General features: G+C 44.3%; 1 protein-coding gene across 2 annotated transcripts in view; it reads right to left on the bottom strand.

Moving 5' to 3' along the window:
- The window catches only part of PLCG2 (phospholipase C gamma 2), a 953,330-nt gene that overhangs the window by 879,726 nt on the left and 48,810 nt on the right, over positions 1-24,794 (bottom strand). Inside the window, exon 1 of one of the 2 annotated variants that reach the window (XM_069638443.1) lies at positions 3,625-3,844. The exons of the other annotated variant lie outside the window; for it this stretch is intronic. The gene's annotated coding sequence lies outside the window, so the exon portion shown is untranslated. Of the gene's footprint in view, positions 1-3,624; positions 3,845-24,794 lie in introns of those variants that run through there. 2 annotated transcript variants of the gene reach the window in all.

Raw genomic sequence — 24,794 nt, 5'->3', positions numbered from 1 at the left:
TAAGTACTCACTGGTCCAGCTTCTGGGCCTGTCAGAGTGTGGGCCTGGGGCTGATTGTGGCAAATGCCTGCCCTAAATTGCACTAACTGGGCAAGAGTCAGCTTGATGGCCAGAGTTGTATGGGATGGGCAGTGATTCGCACCTCAAACAACATTTTGAAAATTATGGGATTGAACGCTCCATTTTACAGCACAATTTTATAAAGAAATTGGCTAAAAGCCCATAGCAGGGTTCGAAATTGCAGGGAGCTATTTAGCCCCTGCTTCTACCCCAAGAGAGCCTGGTTAGCTTAAAACCAACAGTTACCATAAGCTAATTTTGGATTCCCAGGCCAAATGGTACCCTACAAACATGCACATGTGACATTAACTTAGAGTGTTTGAGTATGTAAATAAAGAATAATTAGGACACATCTAGGGCACATTTAAATATAATGGATCACAGAATGAGCAAAAAGTTAAAGTGGTCATCTCATGTGGAATTTAGGTCTGCAGTGCGCTGTATACTCTCCCCAGGTTATCCAATGGTATCTCCTGGCTACTGCACGATCCATGGAAATGGTAGCTTCTGCTCAAGGAATCTTGATTTTGAACCCTGCAAAGGATTTACAGGCAACTCTGGAGGGGAACACATGCAATATCCAAATATGATAGGACAGATCAGCCAGAGTCCAAGGAGCATTTATCTACAGCAGCAAATCGTGCATGTCCCAGTCACAGAATTGTGCGCCAGATAGAACTAAATACATAGTAGGATGAAATGTGTGCTGCATCACTGAAGCAGCTCCTGATGCTTTGTGCCACTATCATACTTGGAAAAGTGTCGCTCGTAAATTGAAAGCCAGTAGAAATTACACCAGTTTAAATTATTGTGCCAGAACACATGATTATGCATTATTGTTATTATATTAATTGCATTTAAATGTCAGGGTATTCCCATCATATTCTAGCTCACTTTCTTAATATATCTGATTGCAGCTGGTGCTATCAAGAATACTTGGTTTTGTTCAAATGTTCCAGGATGATTCTAATACTGGAACGTTCAATGTACATTGCTTTGCTGCCTGTGGTGCTGCTCAAATATACTCCACTCAATGGACCAGACTATAATTTTCTTTATGGCATGCCAATTTCCACATTGGCATGCCAGTTCCACATTGTTCAGGTTAAGCACTTCTCATGCTATGTCATTGGGCCACGAAAATAATGATGCTATTTAAGAATGCATCACAAACTGCCTCTCAGCCATCCATCAATGCATGTCTCAATGCTGCCTGATGCTTAACTTAGAGAAATAATTTCCTCCCAGCCTCCTTGGTCAACCCCGCTCTCTCCTCCCCCCATCTCTTTTGCCCCTGTGCTCCTCGATACACCATTCAAAGCCTGCATTTTTGGTGTCCTCTTTGAGAGTGAACGCAAACTCAACCACTGCATTTCTGCCAATGCCATTGTGGCCAGGATCAACATTTTAAATATCAGGAAAATTCATCCACATCTCATCCCCTACACAGTGAAATGTTTACTATCTACATATGTCCTCAGCAAACTTGGCTACTGCTTCAGCCTACTTCGGGGCCATATTATCTACCCCTTTGCTCCAAAGAACAAAGTACTCAAGTGTTGCCACATGCAGCCTTTAAAGTCTTCCTAGATGCTCTCCCGTCTGAATGCAACACCACCACACTGGGAGGCAGTGTATGCAAACACCTTCCGTTCTTTAAATGCATACTTCTCATCTTCAAGTCAAATGCTGGTCTTGCCCCTCATTACTTGGCCCGCATGAACACTTAGCTTGCCTACTCTCAATAATCTGTCAATCCCCCATGCACGCTGGCCCTGCTCTCACTTCAGCACCATCTCACTACTGGCACCTTAGTACTAAGGCGGGAGGATAGCTCAAGGGCAACGCATTTCTCTTGGAGGCAAGGCAGATCAACACAGGTTCACATCCTGGTCCCGTGCTTAGAGACTGGTCTCTGGTGTTAAGCGCATAATATAAGATGAATTCATTACCTAGAAATGTCTTCTCCTGAACATCAGAGCACTCCAATCCATTGAACTTGTTAAGACCAGGGTCAAGCACCACTTGCTAGCAAGTGAAGTTTCTTAACCCCCTGTTCCTCTTGCCGCCTTTTGAGTACTACCCATATGTTAATAAAATGTATATAAGTAAATTACATCTGGGCAATTCCTAATCGTGCTTCATATCCCTTATTATCTATGTACCCTTTGTATGCATCATGGCACTACCCCTTTACCAAATGGTCCGCCCCAACTCATTTAATCTGTGTGGCCCTTCTGGGAGAACCATCAAATGAAAACAAATAAGCACAGTTTTACGTTGCCCTTGAAAATGACTGTCAGTTTCTTATGGCTGACAATACATTTTCCAGGTTTGCATTGCTTCCAAAGACTGTCCGACCAGCAGAGCCATGCCGGGTTTGCAATGCCCCAGTTGAGCAAATTGGCCTTGTGATGTTCTTGGGGGACTGATGTAGCAAGACAGTTTCACATTTCCCAAATAAATGTCTCTTTACTCCAGCAGAGCCCACTGTCATGCCATCTCAATGTCACCAGAAAATCCCCCCAAAAATAACAAAACGTCGCCAGGAAATGACCATGCTATTTCACATTGCCCCCTATTAATGACCCTGCCACTTTTGTAATCCTTCAAAAATACTCCTTTATTCCAGATTCACCATCGCCCATGGTCTGCTGGGGGTGGCAGTAGTGGTCTGGAGCCACCTCAGGCTCGGATCACGGGAGGCCACAGACGCTTGACACTAAAGAACTGCCCGCTCGGAAGCTGGTTAAAAAGGTAGCATGCGCACCACGTGCAAATGTCAAATAATCAGTAAATAGTTTTTCGCTGTGCATAGGTGCATTTTGATAGGTAGGAGGCCAGTGAGTTAAGCGCTAACTGTGGGCATGTGTGCCTGCAGAACTAGCTCTGCCTTTCACTCTATAACAGTAGATACGTTGAAAACTGCTCCATTAGGAGATTAACAGACAGTAGCGCCAAAAAAACGCAAGAATGTCATACCAGGCCATACCAGGTGCTATTTGATATAAAGTTATGTTTTATATACAGTATGCATCACAGCATTAAAAAAAACTATTTATTCAAATATACATACCACATAGTGTACGACTTCAGAGTACCAGCACACAATGCATGTGTAACTCGTTATAAAGTGTGCATGTTTCACCCTTCCTTGCATGTATTTCAATATTTACTATATGCATTTTAATACTGCTAATATGTTATGTTGTGATAGCGCCACTGCTGTCATTTTCATGGTCTTGGCGCATATGTAAGTAGCGGTTTCAATAGCCCAGTTTCGCAAACCTAGGAGGCAAACAACAGTTGTTGAGGAACAAGAGGACGAAGGGCGTTCATTCCAAAGGGTAAGAAACGGGGTTGGGGGTGTGCTCGTGAAACCGCAATCCTCGTCCATCTCCTGTATTTCAGTGTGTAGCGTACGCACATTAGGAAACATTAAATGCTCAATATGTAATACACACATTTCGCTCTTTAGCATGTTTGGTCGTTACGTGGTTTTTCTCACAAACCTAGCTCCCAGATGGCGGAAAGAATCCGTCGCCTGCCCTAACTCTCACTGACCTGTTCCTCTTTCTTTGTGTCTCTGCTTTGCTTTTCAGCGGCTCGGCTTCCGCGAAGGTTACTCTGCTGCGGAACTCTCACTGTTGTAAATCATTTACTTCAGGAGTCCACCCAGTGCCCCAAAGAGCGTGGCCAGCCGTGGGCACGCTGGGGTTTGTGGGAGCCGCCTTCGGCAGCACGAGGCCCCTCTACCTCTGGGGAAGCCAGCGCGTGCACAGGCTTTCTGCTGCCCCGCCACCACCCCAATGAGCACACAGCGGCCTCAACCAGCAATCTACTTCCGCTTGCGCAACATCCCAGCGGGCTTACACACTGGAAGGTTCCCTGAGAGCTTAATCATTACATTTGGGGAATTCGTCAGGCTCAGAATTTGGGCGACTTGGTAACTATATACCGTGGTTTCTGGACGGGAGGTGGGTAAAGGAGCAGGCCCTGACCACCTCACGAATGGCAGTGCTTGCCATCCCTGCAGATTTAGGCAGCAGGCTACTACTTTTTAAGTAGTCAAACCACCCACATATTTTAGTACCAGGTCCTACCGCTTTTACGGTATAGCCAGGGATAACTCAGGAGTGGGTACGTGGGCATGTTATGAGTCTATTGACCAGGACAGCCCACAACAAAGCCCCCCCACGAAACGCTGCCCATAGAAGAGCGCCAATACGGAAGAGAGTTCTGAAGGGGTGTGCAGGCAAGGAAGAAGTCAGAGGATGGCAGCGGCCCAGGAGGCTCGAGCACGTCAGTGAATAGTGCAGGCTGGGTGGGGGGGCTTGCTGGGGAGAAGGTGGGGTGCCAGGAATACACTGGGCCAGGGAGAAGGAGCGGCAAAGGTGTTGTGGCCACTGGAGAGTGGAGAAGCGTTTTGGAGTTTTGTCTGGGAGGCAACCCCCCCACCCCCCTCCTCCTCCAAATAATTGCAAACTATTGCGAGCGTTGCTCGTTTGAGGCTGCTTCGTTATGTCAAAAAAAAACAGCCCTTTTTCAGAGCGGCCTCAAACGGGCGATTGTTTCATTTATAGCCCATGTGTACTTTCAAAAACTTGTTTGAATGGCCTGTGGTGTGCGCGTTTGTAATACTTGCAGTTTTAGGCACCCTGAAGAAGTTGCTACAGATAATACATACTACCTGACAAATCCTTTGTACCATTTTCTTCTACCCCTTTCACTGCCTACTCTGGTAGCAGCTATTTTATTTTCAGAGTATAACACATACTGAGGCGTGTTTCCTCTGAGTGCATAGAATTGTAATTAAATCTGAGACAGGAACAATGGTTTTACAAACAGAATGTGTTGCGTCATTTTGTGCCAGACGCCACTCATGCCTCTGGGACCAATAAGGAAAAGTAAAATTCAAGTATCAGAATGCAATGTGATTGTTGGGTGAAAAGTCATGCTTGGCTGAAGGTGTCCAACGTGGCATGATGCCGCTTGGCAGGCTATGCGTGGATCTGGCTTATGGAGAGATTGTGTGTAATCCTGCGATTATTCAAGCCTCATGAGCCTTGTACACCAAGCATTCGGCATAGCAGCCTGGCCGACTCCACTGCGGTAGAGATCCCAAGTAGTGAACGCGAAGTCCAACCCAAAGACGTTGACTGTCTCAACATTGACAGCTTCACCAGGGGCCCGCAAACTGCCGATCTCCAGATGTTTTGGACTACGACATCACTCAGAACTCAACATTGACTACGCTGGCCAGACTGATGACAGTTGTGGTCCAAAACATCTGGAGAGCAGAAGGTTGCAGACCCCAAGAGAAGGCCCTCTTTAAATAAGGGAATGGAGTTTGAGTTCCTCTGACAAATGACGTCCACTGTACTCAACCCGCAGCTGCGTGCTGAGATCAATATAAGAGGTCTTAGCAGTGAACAGCAGAGGAAGCTCGGACGATAACCAATAGAGGAGCTGTTACTACCGATCAAGAGCAATCCCTGTTAGTCAGCAACTCAGGAAGCCCCAATGTTGATCCACAGTGGATTTCCCAATTCTGATTAGTAGATGTAGCCCGACAGCTGATCAAAAGAGGAAGCAGAGGGAAGACCAAATACTGCCACCTTTTTATATAGCACATCATGATGGATTCCTCCCACCTCTAGACACCGAAATAATCAGTGTTATTACCCAATTTCAATGTCTCGATTTTCCTCAGAAAGGTGAAGCGCTGAGTCGTTGCAGCCAGGATTAGAACTTGCGACCACAGAATCATCACAGACATCAGAGGTGTGCCTCCTTCACTTAGCTTTGTCACACATTCTAAGCAAACACTAGTGCAGCTCCTAATGCTGATATAAGGTAGGTGTCGTGGAAGTACCAATAGAAGCCCCAAATTTGCAAAAGAGCAGCTTTTAATTCTATCAATGGAGAAAGTGCAATACTGATTTATACGTGAGATCAGAAAAGGGTCCAAGGGTATAATCGCTGGCTATATTACACACCCCAGAAATGATATTAGCGTTTGGCGCTTTAATAACATATGGTACTGCTACCTAACTGAATTACACTCATTTTATGGTCCATGAAACTATAGAAGTCTAGCACTCACAATAGAGACTAGAGGCTGTGCTCTCATATCACACAAAGCTCTCTGCCAAACGGACTAGAACCTGCTGTGCCATCTTGCCGTGCGGCATCAAGAGGCACCCAGGAGACCTTCCCTTACAATCAGAGAGATGACTTCCCCTCGATATCATCACCACTTCCTCATTCAGAAGCTGCAAGTTTACATTGCTGAAGGAGGGCCATTGAAGCAGCCTGCACTCTGTTAACCCTTTTGCTGCCAGAACTCCAATGCTGTCCTATGGAAATTGGTGCATCTTAGATCCTAAGAACAGGAGCCATTCTTGTCGATGACTCAATGTCATGGGGGATTAAAATCCACATCTAAGGCGTGTTTTTACCTTAGTTTACTTCAGTCCATTTTAGTCAAGTGAATTGAACCAACCGGACCACCCTCTGCAGGCAATTAATGGGGAAGTCAAAGTCATTACGAGTATGGAGGTAGCCCTGCCGCTTTTGGCGGCATAGCTACCCCCATACCGGGTACCGGGTCCAGGTACCCGGAATAGGGAATTACCGGGCCATTCTGACCTTGGAGGGCCCGATAATTCCAGTAAATCCCCATTCCCTTTTGAGCCCCCATAGGGCTAACAATAGGTCTGTTAATGACGGGCCCGTTGTTAGCATCCTGGTCTGCTAGCGGGTCCCGCTAAAGACGCCTGGTTTTACCAGACGTCCTTAGAGGGACCCGCGAGCAGACCTCGTAATGAGGCGGTAGAGTGATAACCGCGCCAGCAGCTAAACCGGCGCCGTTATCACTCTACTGTGATTGAAACCTGTGCATGTAGTACGGCCGCTGGGTTGTGCACAGATCTGTGTGCATCAGGTGCATTTACGGAATGAGCTATTTTACAAGCACTTCTATTTCAAAAGGGTGGGAAAGGGGTATATTGTTGCTTCTAGTCAGAAAGCTGTGTTAATGCTGTCTTGTTACTGATACAGCTCGATGGAGGCTGTGTTCATTTATTTATTTATTTATTTATTTATTTATTTCATTTGCAACCTGTACGTGTTGACCCCCTGATGAAACAAACACTCTTTGAATACATTGTGTAAATCGGGACACGATGTGAAATACTACAATTGCATTGTGTTACCAGAAACATTCATAGCGTTATACATTCAATTCCGTCTTCGGCTGTTGGTTTCTCTTTAGGCAAAGGGGTTTGTGCACTCTGGCGATGCCGTTAATATATGCTTGTTCCAATAAAAAAAAGAAGAAAATCAGCTTTAAAGGAATACTGAAAGCACAACCACGGAATCAATCCCTGCCCGAGCGAGTGGTATATTGAACATCGCGGAGCTCCGGGTCTTCCACCAATCATAAACACGGAGAAGGCATTATTGGATCATAGTACACGTTACCGCTACTTCTTTTTTAAAATATATGTTAAGAAATACATGGGTTCACAATGGCTGAAATCCTTAGTTCAGGGGCATGATCTGCAAATAAGTAGTTGAACGTGTGATATCAATATTATGGGCCATTATGGTCATGGCATTCACAATTGTCATTGGCGAAAGATTGACAGTTACATGTTGTACAGGTCACTTTACTTTGGCGCGTGGGGGCTTTAATGATGATGTTTCCATTTGTAAACTGCAGGTTTGAAAAGGAAGGTTTTGGTCTGAAGGAGCACTTGGTTTACAAGGTTGCAGTCTGCAGGCTAGCAATGCAACACAAAGCTTGCTACTCTATCTTTCCTGTAAAGGAAGGTGCTGCTTCAAAACTAGGGTTGACATGGCTTAGCAACCCCCGTATAAAGGAGATTGATTAGCCTGGTCCCCACTGCTCTCTGCATTGTCCAGTTCATAGTGTGCGCCAATGGACAGAATGCAATGGAGACCAGTGGCTTATGTGCTATGATTATTTCAAGTGACTGGCAGTACGTCTAATTGGCCAAGTTGATATCATAGGCTTCCCTTTAGGTTAAATCCAAATTTCAAAGGAAAGATGTCATCCTTGGCAGTTGTAGGAAATAATGCACAAGGATGGCATCAGTCATGTCAAACATAAGGGTTTAAACAGCTGTTGTGTGTGCTAATATCACCAAAGCCAAAGGACTGTTTGCCTGCTATACAAGCACATCTTCCAAGCTCAGTGAATAGAGTGTTTTCGCATGAGTCTAAGTGCCATGTTATGCCAGAGAGTACACACACTGCAACTTGATACACTCACACCACACCCTACATTACATATGCTGTGGCCTACGACATTCAAACTGCCTTTCAAGGTACTCAGGTTGCATCTTGCACCCCTTACACTTCATCCATCACTTTTACGTTCACCTGCCACACTCACACTCCCACTTCCAGTGCTCACTTCCGGAACCTTACAACGCTCACATAGCAACAAGCTTCCATCTCATTACCCCCCCTCCTGCCCCGGAAAGGATACACCGCTCCATTTCACCGCTCTTGCACAAGAGAACATTCTCATTGCACCAACTGAATCTCACTGCAACCTACAAATCCCACACTGAACCCACCTAAATCGTACTTTCTATTCACGCTACCCACTAGAGCACTCGCTCGCCACTCAAAAGCCGCGATTTGTCTCAGAGCACGCGCTCTTTCCGGATATTGCTCCAGTCAGAGTGCTCGCCGCTAGCTTGATCCCTTTGAATTTATTAACACTCACTTGCATCTACGAGGGTCTCTCATGTCTAGACGTCAATTACAAAATTCAGGGTCACAGAAGAAAAATAGAATACATGTAAAACCCAAGAAGAAAAGAAAGGAAATGGGCAAGGTAAAATAGATCTCTTAAAAAGTGAAATATGACTGTAAACAAATGAGCTTGAGGCTGGGTTGGAGGCTGGCTTTCAATTACAAAATGGACACTTTTCCCCCTGAAAAATACATTGGACCTTTGCGTCTTTTTGCTTCTGTATGGTCCTCTCGTGCAGACTGATGCGACCTGCCTGACCTGCTTCTGTCTTGATCCTCCGATACGGTTAAAAGAGTCATTACAATTGTCTAGACCATGGGGCGGGTGAAGGGTTCTTGCACGTGGGCCTTCCTCTGTTTCTACGCTGCTTGAAGACTTCTCTGTAGAGTAATTTTAGGGAGCAAGTCACTTAGACTGCGGTGCTCGATCATTCCCCTTCTTAGTTTGTGGGAGAGATTCCTTTTTCTAGGAACCTCAGGAAGACACTAAAGAGCCCCTTGCCCACCCCGCGTGCGCATAGGCCATTCGTTCATACAGTTCTTTCGCAGTGTAGGGGAGACCCGTGGTGCAAGGCCCGGGCCTAGAAGGGAAGCTGGAGCTCTGTGTGCAGGCCCTCGATACAGCATTCCTGTCATGCATGTCACATGATCCGAGCACATCAGGGCAATCCCTACCAAGTGCTTCTAATATCTGGGCAAAGGAAGGACACATTTCTCAAATGATGAATTTCTCGGAAACGACTTTGTGAACACCCATGGGGTGCCCAGCTAGCTTTGGACTGAAATGCTTACAATATAAATACTATTTAGAAAGTAGGTAACAATGGGGGTCATTACGAGTTTGGAGGCAGCCATGGCGCTATTAGCGCCATGGCTGCCTCCAAACCCGGGTCCGGTCTGACTGAATGGGGACTTACCGGGTCATTCCGACCTTAGAGGACCCGGTAAGTCCCCATTCAGTAAACCATTCCCTATTCCCATTTGAGCCCCCATAGGGCTCAATTGGAATGGGGAAGCCTCTAATAACAGGCCCGTTATTAGCTCCAGGGTCCCTTAACGGGACCCGCAGAGAACGGCTGGTCCTTAACGGTGCCCGTAAACCCTTACCGCCCAACTCGGAATGACCCCCAATGTATAGTACATACAAAGCCGGTAAAATGCAGAAGGCCATATCGATGCCTGGAGCAATGTCCAGAAGTGCACTCCAAACAACCAAGAACAAAGCACAAAGCGAAGTTTCTAAGAATACACATGCAACAAGTTTTCAATGCAAGGTTTGGGGGGAACCTGCCCCTCCCCCTCATCAGGAGAACCAAGGATGCCCAGTGCTCTGTCTTCAGACGCTATCTCTGTGAATGCCCATACTTCCCTGCCTGGACTTGCTCCTATAAAGGATCTCTTGTTGCCAAGCGACGAGATGCTGTGGGGTAAAGGGTTGACTAGGGAGCAGCATTGGGGAGAACTCGTATCCTTCCGAGATCACTTCAGCCTTCCCTTTGTAAGCACTGCGTCCCATGCCCAGCACATAGGTATCTCCCCAGAACCCTTGCGTTTCAGAACTGCCACAGCAGTGTGGTGGTGCCTAGAGATCAAGTGCAGGAGCGGCTCTCACTGCCGCTTCCTTTCTCAGCATTGGGGCCCAGAGATGAGGAGGTGCTGTACCCCACATGGATGACATTGCCCTCTTTGCCCAGGGAACCACAGATCGAGTGTGGCCCTACCTCACACGCTAAGTTCTCAGCAGGGAAAGGGCTGCAGGGTGCTGCGCACAAAAGCACACCTTTGCACACAGAGGTGGTGCTTTTCTGCCCCTACCTTCCTAGTAGACTCAACACTGATTACATTGTTAGGTAAATGTAAGCGCAAAGCCAATGCAGTGCAAACTCCCAGTGGATGCAAAGGAGTCAATAAATGCCTCATTGGGAGACATGCTATTGAATAGCATCGTCTTATTGCAAGCCATTACCTCTGCACACCGCATTGGTAAACCGGAACATGTACAATTCCACGGGACATCACACCCCTCCACAGTCGCTTATCTGCCGGACTCTTGCACGTGCCAATCCAGATTAGCCCATTCTGTAGAGTTGCCCATCAACGACACTCACCGTCAAAACATACCCATCTCCCAGACTAATCTACTAGCTTGAGTTTCACACCCACCAAACTTTCCCCATCAGCCAAATGTGGGGTAAAATATAGCCCCTGAATGTCAGACATACAGAGGTCAGGCCAGGCCAGGATTTAAGAGTGACGCTGGCTGGTGCTATCCATTGGAAAATGCAGGCCAGTCCAAAACACGCCTTTTTCTGACTAAAGGCCAAGTGACATGGAAAGAAATGGGCCTAGTTAAACTCTACTAAAATGGACAAGTGTGCAAGTGGAGAAAGACACTCACTGTTCACAAATGAACTGACGTTTAAATAAAAAGGCCTACTTGGAGTATTAAAGGGCACATTGGTTCCCCATGGTAAATAATGGCCTATACGTGGGCAATACCGAAGAGATACTCATTTCATTTCAACTGTTATATTAAAAAAAGACAAGGACATTACACATGGACAGATTTGAAAACTGCAGCAGTGCACATGCGATGAAAAGAAATAGTTGCGCATTTGGAAGCTAAACAGGAGGAATAATGCCTTTTAAATTTAGAAATAAAGTCGAATGGCAGGCTGCTTTTATCCAGTACTAAAATACTTGTTTTCAACCTATTAAAATGGCATTTGTATGAGAAAGGCCTATTTCGCTTTCATAAAGGAACACTGATTCCCCATGCTAACTATGTCCTATTTTATATGTATGAGATTGTTTCATTGACCTCTGTTCTAATATTAATATAAAGGAAAGATTGTATTTATGAACAACAGGCCGTAGTGCAGCATTGAATGTTGCAGGTACATAGTGGTTAAATGTAACATGCTAGCCTTTCAGAATGGTAAACTGCAACTTGTTCCCTCGGAGCTGAAATCCCCTACTGAACTGTGAACTGAATAGGGTATCTGGATCCTGACCTTGCAGCCCTTTGGTTTGATGAATACCAGGGATGCAGGACTTATTTCAATTAAATGCTTAAATATAGAGAGAAAGAGATCAAATTTGTGGTGAATTGCTGATAACATGACTAACAGAAGCAACCTCAAGGCGTCCTCTAATCATTACCAATCTTACAACTAGCCATTTGTGTTAAACAACAGTTTCTACTGAACATGGGTGCATGCCCTGAGCGCTGTACTTGCGCACCTCCGAATTACAGACTAGAACTGCCCGTGGTGTGACCTGCCTATAGAGGATCCCTACTTACTTCCTATATCTGCTTTTGTTGTGAACTGACTGTAGCTGCGCTTGTGTGATTCACTATCTGCTTATGTTGTGAACTGATTGTAGCTGCTCTTGGGTGATTCACTTCTAGGTGAGCCTAAACAGTGTTTTTAGATGCCCATATGTGATTCGCGTCTAAGTGTGCCTAAATATTGTCTTTAGCTGCTCATGTATATCCTTGTTTGCAGATCCACCAGAGCGCCTGGGGACCAACTCCGTTGGTGACAGTGCACGGTACAAATAACTTTAACATTTAACATGTATGACCTGCATCTAGGTGTGCCCAATACTGTTGTTAGCTGATCATGTTATGCTTTACTCCTTCAGGCACCCCTGACACTAGGTCTCCAGCTGCTCCTCTTAGATAAACAAACGTCCCTGAATGTGGCGACCTCTAGAACTAGTACTATGTCAGCCCCCACATGCTTGCTTATGTTGCCTATGCTCCCAATACTGCTACTACTAGCCAACCACCACTTGGAGAAACTCCCACACCCCAGTCTTACCATGGATTTGTCCTGCACCTCAGGTGCCTATATCCAGTTAAGAAAAGGCCTAGCCCGTCTACGATGTGCCCGACACCAACCCATCCCATGCCCCACTCCCTTCCTCAACACAATTTCGCCATTCTCTACCATCACACCTTTAACCAATATCTCCCCCCCTATCACGGATTCAGCAAGACAATATCATCACTCGACTGATCACCCCTATCCATTCTGCCACCAGACGGACCCACAAGACTACTCCACTTATCTGCTAGCATAGTACAGAGACAGAAAACCGTGTTACCTGACATGCAAACTACACAAAATCCTACAAATGACCTTTTGTTAACCTCTCTGCCACCTAATGGACCCACAAGATTATACCACCTATCTGCAAGGATAGTGCAGATACACTACTGTATTCCTTCAGACCGCTCCCCACAGAAAACATTGTCAATTGACACACAAACCACCCTGTCTTCACGCCCTGTTGCGGAATCCGTTAGAAGACTCAGACTATCCTCACACACCTACCAACTTCCCATGAAGTCACAAATGCCAGTCTTCCGCAACAAACAAAAACTTCAGATCCACAACTCCCCATTTATAGCACTAGCCCCTCAATTTAGCAACAATCCTGATATTATAATAGACTCTACCGCCCCACTCCCATCCAACCTATATTACATAGGTCAAACAACCCAAAAACACTAAAGATGCCTACCCTTCTAGTAAGCATTCAGCAAATACTAACACAACTCTGCTAAAAGGTGCGCTCATCAATGCCATATCCATCACGGCCCATGCCCTGGACATTGCAGATGTCATCAAAACTAACAACATAGACCATTAGCAGCTACAGAAACGTGGCTTCATGCAGCCTCAGACCCTCTTCTCTCCCTTGCCATCCCAGATGGGTATTCTATTTTTAGAAAAGATAGAACGACATCAAAAGGAGGTGGAGTAGCCTTATTAGCTAAGGACACATTGAAAATAAGAATATCTTCCGAACTCCCTTATACTGCAGGTGAAGTCATCACCCTAAAAAACTCCCTTACTCACCCCTGCACGCTCACACATCATATCATCTACAGGCCCCCAGGGGCGATCTCCACCTTCGAAGACGGCATCACAACCCTCTTAGCACACAACATGAAACCTCAATCCAAAGCGATCATCATGGGTGACTTCAAGTTAGGCTTGAATGACCCACTGGACACTCATACAGGCCCCATAGCCAATTCTATGAAAGCCCAAGGCTTTATACAAAGAATCGGTTCCCCTACTCATGAAAAAGGACGTACCTTAGACTGGTTTGCCGACTCTAATTACATCACTAACATCCACTCCAACACCCCTATGCCCTGGTCTGATCACAATACCATAATCTTCCCCACTACTATTACAACCAAAAACACAAAAGAGTTCCTACTACCACCCTCAGATCCCTCTAGAAACTCCAAAAACATCAACCGAGATAACATACTACCCCTCCTCACACCGTTACTCGGTTTAACGCACTTGGATAATGACCCCTCAACCTTGGTTAGCCAATACAATGAAGTTATGTCTGCAGCTATTGAAATAGTAGCTCCGCTCAAAAGGGAAAAAGTCAAACCTACTGCACATATCGACCCCTTGTTCATCCCTGAACTCCGAACCATGTGTGCAACTAAAAGGACTGCAAAAAACAACTGGCTAAAGTCCCCAACTCTGACACACAAAAACCTCTTCCAGACACTAGCCAACAACTATAAAAAGAAAATTATCAAAGCAAAAAGTGCACTTTATAATCAAAGAATTTCCCAGTCCAATACTAGAGAATTATTCTCCATTCTCTGTGAATTGGAATCTCCAGCACCCTCCTCTGACCACACCGTCAAAGACGAACAATGGTGCTCCAACATTCAAAAAGCCTTAACGTTTCACTATTACAACGAAAAATAGAACAAAATAAATCTAAAGTTAACGTCAACTCAACTATCCTAACAACATCTACCTTAATGAATTCTCTCATGGACAACAAATTCACACCACTGTCTCTCTCAGATACCATCAATATTATGAAAAGCCTAAAACCATCTAGATGTAAAGGGGACACCTGCCCTGCAACCTTGGTAAAAGAATGTGTAGTTGAATTTGCACCCTTTATCACTAGCCTCATCAACAGCTCATTCACTACCAACACAGTCCTGAAAGACCTAAAAACAGCCTGGGTTTTACCTTTACTTATACAGCCTACATTAGACCCTAATATCCCTACAAATGTCCACCCCATTGCAACAGTACATTTTTTACTAAAAAATCTTGACCACGCAGCCTATCTACAGATCCAAAAATATCTGGAATCTAACAATCTCTTGGGCCTAAGGCAATCCGGCTTCAGACCAGGCCATGGTACGGAGACGGCCTTACTAGACTTAAAAACACAAATAGACCAATATAAAGATAAAGGTGAGCTGTGCATCCTCCTTCAGTTAGATCTCTCTGCAGCGTTTGACCTGGTCAATCACGACATTCTGTGCCAACACCTTGAAACAGCTGCCCACTTCTCCCTAGAATCCATCAAATGGATCAAATCTTTTCTCACAAATCGCACCATGAGTGTCTTTTCTGACGCTTCAGCAGGCCCCACCCCCGTTCCCGTGACCTGCGGCATACCGCCAGGCTCCTGCTTGTCACCTACCCTATACAATGCTTTTACTAAGCTTCTATTTGATAAACTTTATAAAATGGGCATCACATATACCAATTATGCTGATGATACACAAATACTAATACCCATTACCGGATGCTATGACACAGACTCCAAAAACAAACAAAATTTACCTTGCAATCCAGGCTTGGGTGGCCTTTAATGAATTGGGTCTTAATGATGATAAAACCGAGCTGATCCTTATCGGAAATAAAACTAAACTAAGCAGCCTCCCCCAAGTATACAAATCATTTAACATTGATGGCAATACCATCATGGTCGCCAATGAACTAAAAACCCTTGGGGTCTACATCGACTCATCCTTCACCTTATATAGACAGGTCAATGCTGTAGTCTCCTCGGCAGCCTACACGGCCAAACTGATAGAGCTAGCAGAACTTTCCTCACGACAGAGAATGCCATCACCCTGGCTAGCACTTTGATACTTTCCAGGATTGATTACTGGAACTCACTATTTGCAGGAACCAACAAAAGAAATATAAAAAAAAACTACAAGTTGCACAAAACAATGCCATCAGAGCGGCCTTAAATATACCTAGTAATGAACACATCTCAACTATCAGGAAGAACATCCACTGGCTCCCAGTTCACGATAGGATCAAATTTAAAATCCTTACGTTAACACACAAATGTATCTCGAACAATGCACCAATATACCTTAGCAACCTCATCAGCAAAGCCCAATCCAATAGACCAACCCGATTATCCAACATTAATCTGCTTATCACCCCTAGATATAGAAGACAGAAAGCAGGAGGCTCAAGCTTTCCGTTGATTGCAGTTAAACGATGGAATGCCTTACCCCCTCAACTTAGGAATGACCCATCCTTCTGGTCATTTAGAAAACACTTAAAAACCTTACTATTTAGATCTGACCCCTTACCTGTAACCCCTTACCTGTAACCATCTTCTTAAGTCTCAGCGCCTTGTTGCCTTTGGGCTTTGTGCGCTTTACAAATGTATAAATAAATAAATAAATGTTAAATATTCACATAAAAAGTGCATTAGCTCTGAACAAAGGCCCTTTGAAAATCTGAACTCAAGACTTTTGCCTAAGGACCCCAGGAGATAAATGTCTGGTTGTCAAGTTAAATGCTAAGATATACAAAGAAGTAGATTAATAGTTATGGTAGTTGCTGATAACACGTCCTGCAGAAGTGACCTTAAGGTCAGTTCTTTCCATAAACAGTGCATTAAGCACCAAGCAAGGCTTTGAAGCCAAGGAGAGAAAAGGTTATGGTAAACCAGATGGCTGGTCACGTGCTTTAAGGGGAATCGAAACTGCTTGTGGCTGATCTGAATGTGAAACTAGGGGCCATGCCATAACCTGCCATTGATTAAACATTGAACACAGTTTTTCCAGAATAAAAGGAGCATTGTGAGTCCTGTCGAGCCCACCCCGGGTTCAGATTAAATGGGATGAAAAGCCAGTTAGGGCCCTGTAAAAACACAAATTGTGTGATGTACACAAACTCAGTTATGGGAAGAATTATGATTCTGCAATTTTTATACACCCGAGAAATGGGAAAGTTGGCAAAGGGATAGATCATGAAAGCAAGGTTTAAAGTGGAAAGGGTCCAATTTTTTGCTATTTCAGCGCTGCAGAAAACCGTGAAAAACTGTAGCTCCGCACAGGGAGGGTGTGCCGAAATAAAATGAGTATTGTCTGACGCGCCGTAAAATATAGAATTCAAAAATATCTATATTCATGTGGTTATCTGAAAGATTAAGGGAGTTGTCACATTCTGAGATTTTTCAGAACACAAAATGTGAAACTCCCCGTCATTTTGAAATGATGTATTATTTCTCCTCCCTCAGCCTACATCATGCACTCCTCTCAATACCTGGTCCTATCAGCAACCAGGGGGAGTGCAGGGGGTAGGTGAAGGGAGGGACCGTAGGAATTATGACCATGTTGGGGTGTCATATACCCTATAAGAGGACAGGTTTGCATCAGAGCAGCGATTTTTGACTTTATTCCGGCCGATAGCCTGCTGCTGGAATTTAGAGAGTAACAACTAGCAGAGAGGTAAGGAGAACTACCAAGACCATAAGGGTAGAGAGAGGCCTGTCTGGAGGGACCCTGCTGTGGGAGAGGCCTGGCGTGAGCTGCCTACCAAAAGGGAGTCCTAAAATCTGTCTGGCTTCCTGAGCAAAGAGCAGAGATCTCCCATGTAAGTAGATATCCTAAAGCCATCAATTGCATGAGAAGCCACCTGCTTTTATCCTTTCCATTAGTGGGTAAAAGGGGGAGGGCTGGGGAGACTGTTTGGGCCTTTGCACAATGAATTAAATCTCATTTAAATTATTTCCCCATAGAAAACCACCATCTCTGTTGAAATTGAATTGTGGTGGCAACTGCCTGCCTTTTTGATTGATTGATTGATTGATATTTTATTTCCATCACACTCGTACACAAGTGTTTCAAGTGTTTCCATTAAATTGTGGGGGAAGACCATTAGCATAGTTGATTAAAGTAAATCAATTAATTCCCACATAGAAAAATAGAGTTTGAAACTAAAGAGTTAATGCCTAGTGTGTTAGAGCCGGTATATTCGTATTTTATTGTGTTTTATATAGCACATTCCCCCAAAGCGCTGAACAATTTAAAAATAAAGTACGGCATAAAAATAATAGTAAGTAAACATCAAAACATCAATGCTTGTAGCAGGCAATCAGGGGCTATGAAGGAGATGAAGGAGACGAGTTTTCAAAGAGAGACGGAAAAGAGAATAAACAGTGATAGAGCGAATGGAGAGTGGGAGAGCATTACAATGTAGCGGAGCAAGAAGCTGAAAGGATCGGAACTGGTAATGGGCACATGGAGGATGGGGAACATTCAGTCTAATGAGACAGGAAGAACAGAGAGATCGAGACAGAGTGTAGAAAGATAAAAGTGAAGCAAGATAGTCAGGTGCAAGCTGGTATAGGGATTTAAAGACTAAGCAAAGAAAGTGAAACTTGAGTTGAGAGTGAAAAAGTAACCAGCTACGTGAGGCGAGTGAGGAGGAGTGAGGAGGAGATAGAATCTCAATGAGAGAGAAGACATAGTAGATGAACAGAGGAATTATAGATTGATTTCAAGGGAGGAAGATGAGAACATGGGAGACCAAAAAGAGTGTTAGAGCGGTTAAGGAAGAACTAAGAAGTTTATTAGCTTGAAAAGTGAGGAAATGACGAACTTTACGGATATTATAAAGATGGAAATGACAGGAACGAGAGGTAAGAGAGATCTGGTGAGCAAAAGAAAGATTTGAATTAAAGTCAAGGCCAAGATTACGAGCTGTGAGAGAAATAGTAAGACTAGCGGGAGGAGAGGATATGAAAGGAGGTGGTGGGTGAGGGTGAAGAGTGGTAGCAGGGAAGAATAACACCTAATTTAAAGAGTGAGGAAGTGGGAGGCCATCCAAGATTCGATACCAGAAAGACAGGCTGTAAAATTGTGGTGGATTTCAGAAGTGAAGGATAAGAAGGTTAAAAAAAGTTGTGTAGCATCTACGTAGAAGTGATGAGGAGACCAAAGGAAGAGACTATGGCTGAGAGTTGAGAAGTATAGAGAGAGAAGAGAAAAGGACCCAAGACTGATCTTTGGGGAACTCTGTGCTCAAGGGGAAAAGGTGAGAAGATCTGGCAAGCCCAGGAGACAAAGAAACCTCTATTAGATAGATAGGAGGAGAATCAGGAGAGAACAGAACCCCTAAAACCGAAGGAAGAAAGAGATTACAAGAGCAAGGAATGATCCATAGTGTCAAGCAGAATAAGAAAAGAGGAGTGTTTAGAATAGCGAGCTGAGAGAAGGGAGTTAAATACACAGATCAGAGCAGTCTCAGTAGAGTGGCGAGGACGGAAACCAGACTGAAAACAAGGAAGAAGAGATAGATCAGTGACAAAAGATGAAATCATAGAGTATACAAGACGCTCTAAGAGTTTAGAAAGGTAGGGTAAGAGGGTGACGGGATGGAAATTAGAAACAATAAGAGGATTAGCTGTGGGTTTTTTCGAGATAGGGATGATAGTTGCATGCTTGAAGGCTGTAGGAAAAACAGAGGTGCTGAGACAGGTATTGAAGTAAGAGACAAGATATGGTATAACAAGGGGATAAACCTTGGGAATGAGAGCAGATGGAATAGGATCGGTAGGAGTAGCAGTAGGATGAGCTTTAGCTAACAGAAGTAGCACATCAGAGTAAAAAACTGGAGAGACGCTGGAGATGAGAGCTGATGGAGTAGAAGGGGGTGAGAATGCGGTGGTTGGGAAAAGAGTTTAGACTGTCTTGATGCAGAGAATGAACTTTAGAGGAAAAGAAGTGAGGGCATTCAGATGCGGTCAAAGTAGAATTAATAGAGTTATCAGGAGAAGGGGGAGAGAGGAGCCATGCTAGAGTTTGAAAAAGATGCATAGGATGGGCAGATTGGGTGTGAAGAAGGTAAGAGAAATGGTCACGTTTAGCAGATAAGACAGTTATCGTAGAGGCCATGATATGATAAATAGGCAGAGTGATTGGATGAAGATCTTGTTTTGAGCCAACACCTTTTCAGCCTAGAGTAGACGTTGCATAGCACGGAGATGAGGGGGAAAGCCAGGGTTGAGAGGGTTTATGAGTGGGCTGGAAAGCAGACAGAGGGTAGAGTTGTTGAGACTAAGAGAGAGGGATGATGAGAGAGGAGATGCTGCCTCATCAGCAGTAAGAGAAGAAAAGTCTGATGAGGAGGGAAAGATAGTAGTGCAGGTGTCATAAGAAAGTGAGGAGTTGAAACTTCGTAGATCGTGCCAAACATTTTCTTTGGGTGGAAGAATAGTAGGGGAGATCTGGGGAATAGTGGACAGAAGTGAAACAGAAAGTAAGTAGTGATCAGATAAGTAAACAGGTAAAGCTAGTACAGAAGAAGCAGTGAAAGTAGCAAGTCTAGCGAGGAACCAGAAATGTGAGTGGGAGGAGTAGGAGAGGTGAAAGCAGATAAGAATCAAGATTAGAAAGAAAAGGAGAAGCCGAGTGGGTGGAAGAAAGATGAAGATTGAAATCTCCTAGTAGTACAAGCGGAGATGGACTGGGCAGGATATGGGACAGGAGAAGGTCAATATCGTCACAAAAGGAGCCAGGTGGGCTAGGGGGGATGGTAGATGATCAGGAATGAGATAGCATGAGGAACCTATAAATACTTCGCTGAATGTTTTCTGAAACCCCCGACTCCTGTACAGAAGGGGTTGGGGAGTCCTGTATCCCAGAAGAAATAATCCATAAAACACTGCCTTTCAAGTCAGTGTGGAGGGTGCAAAACGAAATTTCCTAATTAGTTTAAATCAGAATTACAATGCATTGCATCTCATCTGTATATGTGTTCCAAAACCAAATTTCCCATTCATCCCCATTCATTTTCAATCAGAATTAGGGAGCATTGATATGTGTTTCAAAACCAAATTTCCCATACATTTTAAATCAGAATTACAAAGCATTTGTTCTCATTTTCTATGACCAGAATCTTCAGGCATTGCTTCTTATTTGAATGTGTGTAGAAAAACGATTTCCCCATTTGAGTCCCTTTTCCCAACTGTGCCTTTTAAATGTAAGCTTAAAACAACATTCCCCATTGATTCTCTTGTCTTTCAAACAGAATCCTAAAGCATTGCCTGTCCTTTGAATGCATGTTGCAAAACTATTTTTCCTTTGTATTGTGAATGTTTTCTATTGGTTAAATTGAAATTAAAATTTGTCGTAAGCTGTGACTGCATGTTTTAAAATTGTACTTGTGTTGTTTTAATGACCGAGTTACTGTTGTGATATTGGATGTGCCACAGCATTGGTGGCTGATATTGACTGCTCGTTTTCTGTCAACTCTTAAATAAATAAACATATATTCTTACCATACACCAGCCTGGTTCCTACGCCATTGGTGACACTGGGTATGTGCTGGGGTTGGGTGCGAGACGGGTTGGAGGCCCCACCAAAGTGAACTTGAAATAAAAAGCGCTTTATTGTGCACCACCTTGCTTGGGGGGCAAAGGAACTCCCTGAGTTGTGTGCGGCCACCTAACAAACTGCAACACAAACACACTCACTCGCTGAACTGCCCCACCCACCAGACCATTCATTGTACTGGAGAAAACTCACTGTCATGACTTTTGAGCAGCAGTTTTTCATTGAGAGTTATTTAAGATTGAAATGCAAACAAAAAGCAAAAGCAAAGTCAATCTTTTAGGCTTTTGCGTTTGGTCAATGCATATTACATTTATTGGCATGAATTTGTGTCAACCCCAGAAATAAATTGCTCAGCTTACAAAACATGCACGCTTAAGGGCCAGAAATTATGTAACTATTATTAAGATGTTAAGCTCTGTTTACTGATTAAATACCGCTAACATTTCAGACAGGCAGCTGAGATATGAACCCAGCCACTTTCACAGCTCCTATGGAGGCCCACAAATTGTGTTTGATCTCTGTAAAATCAGGCATGGCATCATTGTGGCACCATTACATCTGATGAGCGTGGGATAGCCTGAGATTTTTATTATTTTTCAATATAAAATTATTCTGGTAATTCTGTTTTTGAAAGTGGGCTCTGCCAATCAGACACCACTATCATAATGCTCCACGCCAAAAGGCATAGTGCTCACATGTACCTTGCTGGAATGGTCTACTGACACCCCCAATAGTTGCCTTGCAGTGGCAACAGGGCAGGTTCAAAGGTCACTGTCATGAAGTCAGGGGCACAGGCATGCAGGGGTCACATGCACAGTCACATTTGCCTTCCTTGACACAGCTGCTGGAACCCAAAGTTCCAACAGATAGGAGTAGCTTTTTAACTATAAACATCCAAAATATCCACATAACCCTACCGGCAGGTAGTAAAAACGAAATATAATCCATACCTGGTTTTGACATGGTGGCTACTGGGATTACATAATTATAAAGCCATAAGAAATTGATGTAATGTTATTGTCTGCTTGGTGATCAGTGACTCATTGATGGCAAGACTTTGTGTGTATGAAGCTGTCTGGGCTGGCTATACCCACAACAATCATATGGATCCCATCCAGTAAATTCACACTTTGATCTCCCTGAGAAGGCTTGTCACACCCTACAGAGGGCAGGGAGTCTCTATGGGTGTTCCGCTGGAAACTGGTACTTCAAAAACAGTCCTGTCATTGCAATGGGCACCTCTCACCAGGATTCTGATTACGGCAGTCCTTTTGATGTAGGCTGATATGGGAAGGGGCCTTCCATCTGGAGATTTGCTAGGGCTCCCACATTTCCTGTCCTCCTACCCATTTCCCGCAGTCAATGCACTCTGGGTATGAAACCAGCATGCAAAGGACCCTTGTACATGAAGCCTGGGCTGGACCTTTCTGAACAGGCTTGCTGTGGACCAAACTCCTGTGTCATTTTTCCTATGGTGAGGGGACCTTAGTTGATTAATCTCTGAACAATTCTGGAAGAAGGATTCCGCCTGGAAATTTGATTGGGTACATTTTGCTGTGCCATAGAAGTGAAGACATAGAGCTCCAAGGAACAGGCAACCAGGATCCAGATCTTTGGAGGTGAAGTATCCCTGTAGTTGCTCTCTGGCAATCTTCCTGGCATGGAAGAGCAGAGCAAAAGCCTCACCTTGTCCCCTGAGTTTGTGGACATAGCTATCCAGCAACTCAGAAGCAGCCCAATGCCTGTTTACTGCCTCAAGGAGCTTTTTGAGCCGGCTTGAACATGCTTGACTCATTCTGAGCTGCCACAGAACCTGCCGTACTTCCATTGGCACTCTAAGTGCTTCAAACAGCTCACCGGCTTTTCGAATCGTCTCGACACCAACTAATGTCTTGCCTCAACTCAACTGCCAGCTGAACTCCATGGAAGCAACCAACTCACAATGTCTCCATCACTGGCTCGAGCCAATAGAAAAATCGCATCAACCTAACCTGAATGCGGTTTCAACCTTCTAGAAACCATAGACTAGACCCATCTCAAGCGATGACTCAATCCAGGAAAAGCATCTTCTCAATGCCAACTTCACTGCCAACTCAACCTACTTGATTTGAGCTGTCTCGAACACCAACTTCATCCATTTGGAGCCCTTGCCTCAAATCATCTCCATGCTGACTCACCATTGGGAAGCACGACTCAAATGTTTCAACACTGGCTCAACTGAAGTATAGCACTCGAAAGACAAGAAATTAGAAAGGTATTTGAAGTGGTCCTGTCCCCTGGGCCTCCTGAAATGACAATAGTGACTTTAAAGTCCCCCTTCTCCTCATTGTTATCGTCCAGTAACTTTGATGATTAGCTGATTAAATCATTGCATGGACACCACTGTCATCAAACACAGAGTACCCCTTTGTTCTGAGGAATGCTTTATCAGTGTTTTCACTTACAGGGGTGGGTCCTTAGTGTTTTTATTAGTTGTGGGTATTTTTGTTAGTTAAATAAAGATGATATTTTAGTTGACCATAGGTTACAAAACTTATTTTTGTATCACTGTACTATTGTTGTTTGGATTGTTTTCATTGCGAGTTCAGACCCCTCCTGAAGAGTAAATCCTGCCCGAGGCATGTGCAACCCTAAGAGGTGAAGGCGGTATACCTGTCGGGCTGTGCCTGTTTCACCCTTATGACTCAGTTCAATGCTAATTTAGTAGCTGTGATGGCTGAGTGGGAGTTTTGTTGACTATTCATCTCAGTTCTCCCCCCACAGAAGTAGTAATTTTGTCACAATCATCAATAATGTTAAACAGCACCTTCAAGGCCTGATTATCCAGATCCATAAACAATGTCCAACAGATCAGTATAACCCCCAACAATCAGTTAACTACAGGGCCAAAAGGTAGGACTGTATCCCTCAGAAATATAATACAGGAATAGATGAAATATGCAATCATGTGTCGGATGACATGTACTGCTTGAGAACTATGGGTTACGGCACAATGAGAATTTTGCGCTGTGCCAAGAACCAGCAACTGATTTTCAGCCATGCAAAGCAAGGAGGTTAGCAGCATTTATGTAAACATGCTAATTATAACAGATGTAAGGAAGATCCCATAGCATGAAGTTCATAGGACCCTTTCTGGCCGAGATCCTTTTAGGCAACATTCAGATCATTTACATCCATGACTGCTCTGCTCAATGCTTCTCTGCACGTTTCATGCTTAAAAGGAGAGCTTGATTTCCAGGCATATTTCAAACCTTCCAACCAAATGAGCCCCCCAGTTGCAAAATGTTATATCACGCACAGATCCTTACACATGTTTAGTGGGTTCCATGTCTTAAAATCGTGGCAAAAATGGGCCTGTATACAAAATATCCGTGGTTTTGCTGCCACAATCATGTAAAGGATGCAAGGGACAGCCCCGCAACCCCCGGGCCCATTAACCCAATTAAGCGGGCCGGGGGGCAACCCCTGCTCCCCTTAAATGGTATAATGGGGTACACCTTTA

The sequence above is a fragment of the Ambystoma mexicanum genome, chromosome 1q (assembly GCF_040938575.1).
Source record: "Ambystoma mexicanum isolate Mex_15411 chromosome 1q, UKY_AmexF1_1, whole genome shotgun sequence".
NCBI lineage: Eukaryota > Metazoa > Chordata > Amphibia > Caudata > Ambystomatidae > Ambystoma > Ambystoma mexicanum.
Note: the sequence above shows the minus strand (reverse complement) of the source record. Positions and strands in the feature narration are given on the sequence as shown.